The following is a 6,685-nucleotide window of genomic DNA, read 5'->3' as shown; positions in this document are numbered from 1 at the left end:
GCCAAGAGTGTTGACTGTGGAGCCGAGCAAACTGAAGCTGTGAACACTCTCAATCTCTTTGCCATCCATCCTGACGCTGGCAATTGGTCCAGTGGTGAGAATCTTTGTCTTCTTGACATTGAGCCTCAGTCAAGTCACCTCAGATAATAGAAAAGAGGCATCTTTCAGGTACACAGAAAAACCAGCGGGAGAACATGATCCTGGACAAAGTAAGGACAGAAAAAATGAAATTACAAATGCATATAAGAATATATTAGGAATGATAAATATAATCCACCCTTTAAAAAATATTTTATGCTGATTTGCATACAAAACTTGTATACATTATGTTTCATACATATACATTGCGTTTCACACATTCCTTCATTTACATTGTGTTTCATATGTTATTATCATAAATTGTATGGTTATATAAAATTAATCAGTCAATATTGTTCTGTACTCACTATTACTCTGTCTTTTCAGATCCCTGTCTTTTCTCATTCCTTAGCTTCTCTCTCGGCCCATCAAACTCTGCGACCCCATGATTCATACTGTTCATTATAGTGATTTCATGAATACATATATATGAAGTATCATACCAAATTTTACACTTAAATATGCACACTTTAGGTCAATTTTACCTTCAGTAATCTACTAACAGTATTTTTTTTTTAGTTAATTAAGCTACATTTTATTTTTGTTTATGCTTATTGAACTAGAATATCTTGAAAGCAACAAACTTTTATTGCTTTTTTTGTGTCTTTAAGATTTTTCTAGACTAAAAAAAATAAAATCCTATGCTAATGTTCCATCTGTTTATCCTATGCCATTATCACAGTATATTGAGTGAAGTAGATATATAGAAAATCATTGTTGTTGATAACCTTTTAGTCAAGCATGATTCATAGTGATCCAGTGAACAAAAGGCCTGAAGTCTTTCTGTAACTAATTTTTATCAAAGTTTATAGAGTTTTCCAAGGCATGTTGTTTAGGAAGTGGATGCCACTTCTTACAGAAAACTGTAAGATTTATAAATTATAAATCTATTTCTAACTGTGTCTTTTCAAAATAAATGTAGTATTTAGACTTCCTTTGAAATGTTGAAATCACTCCTTCCGGAACTTCTTAACTTCTTTGTTTACAGATTAGAGTTTCCATAGTTACACAGTCAAAGATTTATATTCTTTATTATGAAGTTTGCCAGCACTATTGTGTTCTGAAATAGGAGTTAAAGACTTTCAGTAAGACCTCATTGTTTGTCCTATATAGGAACTGCCTTTTCTGTAAAATTGAATGATATATGCAATAGTTTTGTTTTTGTAATTTAACAAGGTTTTTTTCAGCATATTATTGAAACAACATAATTATATTTTCTTATTATCCTGTTAGGGTCTATTTTTTAATTAGAAGGTTGTTTTTATTTTCTGATTATTTTATATTCTTTTTTATTTCCCCAAACCTAAAGCATATTATTCGTTGTTGATATTCCATATGGTCGAGTTGACGTAACTGACAGCAATCCTGTGAACAATAGCTCTGAAGCCTGCCCTATCCTGTGCCAGCCTCATGATCTCTGGCATGTATAAGTCCATTGCTACAGTCACTGTGTCAATCTATCTTGGTATAGAATTAAATAATAACATAGAATTATGTTCATAGTGGTTAGGTGGCATCGAATATATTTCAATTCAGACTGATCCCACAAGGCTGAGGAGGCCATTGCTACAGGGTTTTCCGGGATGCTGTCATTATCAGAGCAGATAAATCATCAGCTGTCTTCCTGTGGAGCCCATAGGCGAATGGGAACCACCAATATTTCTGTTAGTTGCCAAGTGCCTCACTGTTGTCCAACCAGAGTTGCTGGGTTTATAGTAGGTAATTTCATGTAATCCAATTCTATATTTAAATATGACTAGCTATGCATTATAAAATATTTAATACAACACAGCATATTATGTAGGAAGTTCTGGCCATCACTTCGTCTTGTGACATTTGGAAATTTGTTTAACCTTTCCAAACCACAAAATCATTATCTAGCAGACAGAAATAATCATCATACATACCTACTTTCTGCTTAATGTGAGTCTCGAGCAAAAATGTGATGAAATTATTTAATAATTTATTAATAGTTTGAGGCAAAAAAAAGAGAAAAATAGTTTTTAAGACATTTCATAATTTAGTAATTATTTTCTTTGTTTTTGTTTTTTGTTTTCTTTTTTTTAAAATTATTTCTTTTAATGAACATTTACAGAGATTTTGGATTTCCATTCATTCACTGTTGCACTTTTTTCCCTGCCCACCGAGCCCCAACCCCCAGTTCACTTATGTTTCTCGTAAGAGTACGGCATGAGGGTTGCAGAGTGGATTATATTTGGGGATTGGGGGATGTGTGTGGGGGATTACGTACCAATGAGGGAGTTTTTCTTTTGCGTTTGAAGGAGAGGAGCAAACGGGGGGTGGGGGGGCGGGGAGAGGGGTGCAACAATGAATGAATGGAATTCCGAAATCTCTATAGATGTTCACTGAAATGAAAAATAAAGAAATTAAATTAAGAAAAGTTCCTTCATAGGTACACAATGCCCCCCCCCAAGTATACTCCACTCGGTAACCTTTATTTTGGACTCTTATGATAATCATAATACCTTATAATTGTTTTTTAATGAGCATTATAGGATTCAACATATAATGAGTATCGTTTTTGACATTTGTTACAACACAAGCAACTGTTGAATCAATTCCTAGTTAAAATAACCCCATTTACCTTAAAATATTGCCCAGTCCTTTGCCTTTCTCATTGTTGCTATATTTTACCCCGTCATTGACAGTCTATGTCAACATATGTTGTTGAGGATACTTATCTTTTTCACTGACTCTCTACTTGTGAACATTACCAATGATTTAATTAACTCTCTGGTAGTTTGAATTCACCAGTCACTCCATTGGGGGTGGGGGTGGGGGTGTGGGGAACGAGCATTCTTCTCCTTGCTATTTACAACCTCCCAAAAACTTACCTGAGGGTCAGCTGTGATTTGGTTCTGACTTGATTGTAATGAGTTGTTGAGTTGTCAAATAACTGAAGGTTTACTCAAGTTCCTTTTAAAAAAATTGCTATGAATTAGAAAAGTCATTTAACTATTCTGAGTTTCTTTTTCCTGCTATGATTTTTCCCAGATTGTTTGTAGGTTCCAAATATGTAAATGATTTCTAAACCCTTTGTAAACTTTACATAATAAAAAATCACTGCCTTCTGGAGTTTAAAGCAGTTTACGGATTTCAGTTGATTGTCCTAAAGTAAAGAGAAGACAAAATAAAAGGGGAAAATGCCAAAATAAAGATGAACAGATTCCAAAGGTTAGCTCGAGAAGAAAAAGTAAAGCATAAGTATAAAGTGTGCAAAGACTTGAAGATAGAAAATAAAGATACCACTACCTTTGGCATTTTCAAGCTGAAGAAACTTAAAAAATAAATTAAGCCCGAAGTCACGATACCATGAGCAAAATTTAAGAAGCATCAAAAGAAGATGGAGGTATAGATAGAATTACTGCACCAAAAAGTCTTGATTACCAGGGAACCTTTCAGGAGAAAGCAGACAACCAAGAATCAATGATGATGAAGGAGAAGGTCAAACTGCACTTCGCACATTGGTAAGAAATATAGTCCCAAGATTAGATGGAACACCAATTGACATGTTTCCGCAAACAAATGCAGCTCTTGACATAATCAGTCTATGCCAGGAAATTTGGAGTATAACTACTTGGCCAATGGACTGGAAAAGATCCATATTTGTCCCCAAGAAATGTGATCCAACTGAATGCAGAAATTACTGCACTATATTACTGATACTACATGCAAGCAAAACCCTACTGAAGATAATCCAGGGATCAACTTGCATTTACAAGAGGATGTGACACTAGGAATACTATTGTTAATGGAAAAATGAATCTTGCCTGAAAATAAAAAATACCAGAAAGATGCATATTTGTACTTCATTGATTATTCAAAGACATGGGTAACATTTAAAATAATGGAAATCTAAGGACACTTAATTTTATTCATATACAACCTATATCTACTGGAGGCTATTGTACAGAGTAAGGGAATATCACATGGTTTAATATCAAGAAAGGTGTGCATCAGGTTTATATCTTCTCTATATACCTATTCAATCTTTATAGAAAGTAAATGATTCAATAAGCTGGACTCTATGAAGGAGAAGATTGCATAAAATCAGAGAAAGGCACAGCTTTGAAGATCTTGAGATGTTTATTGCAGAAGGTCAAAGCCTGCAGCCTTCAATATGGATTATATTTCAAAATCGAGAAAACAAAAAGTCTCATCCAATGGACAAATAGACATCATGATGGACAAAGAGAAGATTGAAGTGGTTAATGATTATGTCTTTCTAGGATCCATAATAAATACCTTTGGCAATAGCAGTCAAGAAATTATTTTTATTAATGTAGATTTGAGAAGTCTGTGTTCATAGACCTCTTCAAGTTTCTGGTAGCTAAGCTATGCTCTTTTAAATTCTTTCCTATGCAACAGCAAGATAGATATTTTCAGATGATGGTCAAAGACTTAATGCTTTGAGTTATATTGGAGACGAGGGCTGAGTATCTACATACTCCAAAAATACCAAATATATCTTAGAGACGGAGTAGCCAGACCGCCTATTTGAGGGAATGATGATGACCCTTCATTTCACGTACTTTGGAACTATGGTTAGAAGAGGTCAGTCCATGGGAAAGGATATCATGCTTGGCAAAAGCTCTGAAGGATTGGTGGAGCAGTCCTGAAACAAAATTTGTTTGCAATGGAAGGTCATTATCTGTTAAAGAAATTAACTGACTCTTTGGTAGGTTTATATTTAAGTGCAATATTATATTGCACAGAGAGAGAAAACAAATTCAGGAAGAAGAAAATGAAAACTAATTAATATTTAAAATACATATTGAAGAAATAGAACAAAAAAGAATAGGAAATTGAGCTGAATGAAAGCTAGTGGAAAATAGTTAAATAAAATAAACATTAAAATTTCATAATGGATTTTTTTTCTTTGCAAGCTAATTACCTTTTTCTGCTTTAGCATAAACATTAGCTTTTGTGGACCAAAGTAGGCGTTTGCAAACATTTTCAGAGAACAACATAATAGATTGAAAGTATATTACTTTTATTGACTTACAATTTATCAAGAAATGTAAATACTTAATAAGGAGTTAACCAGACATTGTAACTAGTTAATTATACTAAGCAATTGCAAATAATGTAAAAAAATTCTTGAATGATTAAAAGTCAATGTAATTGATAATTCTCATTCAAATAATAAAAATTCTGAAAGCCATGCTCACAGCTGTTAAAAATCTTTTTATTTCTATACTAGAATTGCTCTATAAAAATACTTTCAGAAAGAATTCATCTCAAATATTTTGCTATTAATAATTGCCTTCTTATGTTACTGATATTGATAAAGCCTTTTCTTCTTTTTAGTTTCACTTAATTCTGAACAGATTATTATAACAACTGTACCTCAGAGAGATGCTATGTGTCCTCAGGATCACACGACTAGATGAACTAAATTAAGAAAAATGTGACATCAGAATAGGAGGAGAATGAAAAAGCAGTGGAATGTTCCCAGATGGGCTTTTTGGGGTGGTGAGAGCCAATGAGAATGCTTGATTATGGAGGAATTTGGAATGACGGAGCTCATGGTGTTTGAACCAGGCTTTGGTGCTTAAATTCAGTAGGGCCCGAGGGTCAAACAGTCTTCTAGGTCGTATAGCACTGGTCTGTCCATTTGCTGTACAGAGGTAACTTGTAGTTGCTGTGATGCTAAACACTGTGACACTGAGGTGTCAAATGTGATGATGGTTACCCATAGTAGACAGTGTTTGGTAGAAATCCCTGATTGAAATGGGCTTAGAAGCAAGAGTGGCATCCACTTTTGAAATAGCTTGCCTCCAGAGACTCTATGAATGTCGAGAAATGATGAAAGTTATACAAGTGTTCCCATCTTTCATTCATAGGGTCACTATGAGTTGTCTATGACTCAATGGCACTTAACAACAACAACGTTAAATACAATATTTATTTTTGTTCTACTTTTGCCTGATAGTCAGAACTGTAAAGACAATTGGTTATTAAAAATAGGTGGCAACCACTATGGAAGACAGTATGGTGCTTTCTCAAAAAGTTGGAAATAGAATTACCATTTCACCCAGCAATTCCACTACTGGGAATTTATCCCCCAAAAAACATAACCACCACCCAAACAGATATATGCACACCCATGTTTATTGCAGCTTTGTTCACAATAGGAAAGAGTTGGCAACAACCCAAGTGTCCATCAAAAAACAAATGGATGGAGAAGCTGTGGTATATTCACACAATGGAATACTACGCTTTATTGAAAAACAAAGAATCCATGAAATATTATACGAAATGGGTAACCCTGGAGCACAATATGCTGAGTGAAATATCTCTGTCAAAAAAGGACAAAATATTGCCTAGGGCCACTTTTGTAAAGTGGGATTGACATAAGGGCTGGGGAGAGCCTCAGAAAAGAGGGAATAAACAATGTATACTGCATTGAAACAGATGAGGGAGAGAACTGTTTAAAAGGAATATTTGATTATTATTTTCATGACAAGATTCCAGAAAAAGAAATGCATATTAAAGTGGACTGTGGACTCACGGGAGGGGGGGA

General features: G+C 34.3%; 1 pseudogene; it reads right to left on the bottom strand.

The window, feature by feature from the left end:
- The window catches only part of LOC102871473, a 17,743-nt pseudogene extending 14,073 nt beyond the window's left edge, over nucleotides 1–3,670 (bottom strand).
- Nucleotides 3,671–6,685: the final 3,015 nt, after the last annotated feature.

The sequence above is a fragment of the Elephantulus edwardii genome, unplaced genomic scaffold (assembly GCF_000299155.1).
Source record: "Elephantulus edwardii isolate Elephantulus edwardi_28Jun2011 unplaced genomic scaffold, EleEdw1.0 scaffold00052, whole genome shotgun sequence".
Taxonomy (NCBI): Eukaryota; Metazoa; Chordata; class Mammalia; order Macroscelidea; family Macroscelididae; genus Elephantulus; species Elephantulus edwardii.
This window is presented reverse-complemented; position numbering and strand designations above follow the sequence as displayed.